The sequence below is a fragment of the Musca vetustissima genome, unplaced genomic scaffold, assembly GCF_032173495.1.
Source record: "Musca vetustissima isolate MV318-11 ecotype Yass unplaced genomic scaffold, APGP_CSIRO_Mvet_v1 utg10155, whole genome shotgun sequence".
Lineage (NCBI taxonomy): Eukaryota > Metazoa > Arthropoda > Insecta > Diptera > Muscidae > Musca > Musca vetustissima.
In genome coordinates, this window is record NW_026876945.1 from 169,355 (window position 1) to 171,221 (window position 1,867).

The window sequence follows — 1,867 nt, forward strand, 5'->3', positions numbered from 1 at the left end:
TTTCTTTTTCCCCAACTTAATATAAATATTTTTATACCCTTCACCACACTGTGGTACAGGGTATTATGCCTTTGTGCATATGTTTGTAACAGGCAAAAATAATCGAGATAGACTAATGGTCCTTTTGAGAATATGCAAAGAATCACTTTCTGAGTCGATTTATGCATGTCCGTCCGTCCATGTACTTTTATTAACAAAGTACAGGTCGCATTTATGATCCGATTTGGATGAAATTAGGCACAGGTCACGTAATTGGCCCAAGGACGAACCCTATTGAAATTGGGAAAAATCGGTTCAGATTTAGATATAGCTCCCATATATATTTTCGTCCGATTTAAGGTAAATGGTGCACCTAAGTCCCTATAAATCTTCCGATTTGCACGAAGTTTGGCATAGCGTAATGAATTAGGTCTAGAATGATGTGTGTTAAGTTTCCTAAAAATCGGTTCAGATTTAGATATAGCTCCTATATATTTTTTTGTCCTATTTAAGGTAAATGGTGTACCAAAGTCCCTATATATCTTTCGATTTGCACGAAGTTTGGCATAGCGTAATGAATTAGGTCTAGAATGATGTGTGTTAAGTTTCCTAAAAATCGGTTCAGATTTAGATATGGCTCCTATATATTTTTTCGTCCTCTTTAAGGTAAATGGTGTACCAAAGTCCCTATATATCTTTCGATTTGTCCAAAATTTGGCATAGCGTAATGAAATAGGTCTAGAATGATGTGTGTTAAGTTTCCTGAAAATCGGTTCAGATTTAGATATAGCTCCTATATACATTTTCGTCCGATTTAATGCAAATGGTGTACCAAAGTCCCTATACATATTTCGATTTGCACAAAATTTGGCATAGTGTACTGAAATGAGACTGGAGAGATGTGTGTAAAGTTTCCTGAAAATCGGTTCAGATTTATATATAGCTCCTATATATTTTTTCTTCCGATTTTATGTAAATTGTGCACAAAAGACCCAAAGTTTGTCCGATTGCCACACAATTTTGTACAATAAACTGTAGTTAATAAGTTAACCTCTGCCATTCTCATTGAAATCGCTTCAGTTTTTGATATAGATTCTACATATATATTTTCGTCTGATTTTACACAAAATTGACACAAATTTTGCACAACGTACTAAAGTTTTGAAATGTGGAAAGTTTTGAAATCGGTTCAGATTTGGATAGAGCTTCTATATATATTTTCTCCCGATTTTAGGTAATTTTGTCCCATTGTAAGAAGCAACCCTATATCTGAACAAATGGAAAATTTAGTATAGGTTGCAGAATTCGACGTCTGTTAGTATTCATCTGTTGTCATATAGTCATATAGTCGGCCCGCCCGACTTTACTACTTTCCTTACTGGTTTTTCAATGTTTTACGGAAGGCCAACCCCTTCTTTTCGATTGCGGGCATGATTAACGATCACTGTAACATCCAAATCTCAAAATTCCACAGCAATTAGAAAGACTACATATCTGGTTCAGATATCAACTAGGATTATTGACTTCGGTCCAAAATTAGCAACATAGTCCAGAATGTTCACTTGAAATTGCAATGAGACATTCTTGAGAAGTTGTACGTTCAAAAATAATAAAAAAACGATTTGTTGAAACCTAGAATGGGAGGGTCCCTTAACTATACCCTAGACAATAATGTCGAAACGGTAGTGTAGCTTTCAGTGGCCAAAAGTTTGTATTCCCGCGAAATATTGGTCCTAGACACAACATTTACTATGCCCATAATATCTAGACTAGCTTTGTCGATCTAAACATGTGTTTTCGTCCGGCTGTCCACATAAATATTTTTTTAAGATTTAGGAAAATCGTTCGAAAACCACAATAGAAAAAGTTCTCATATTTAAATTTAGAT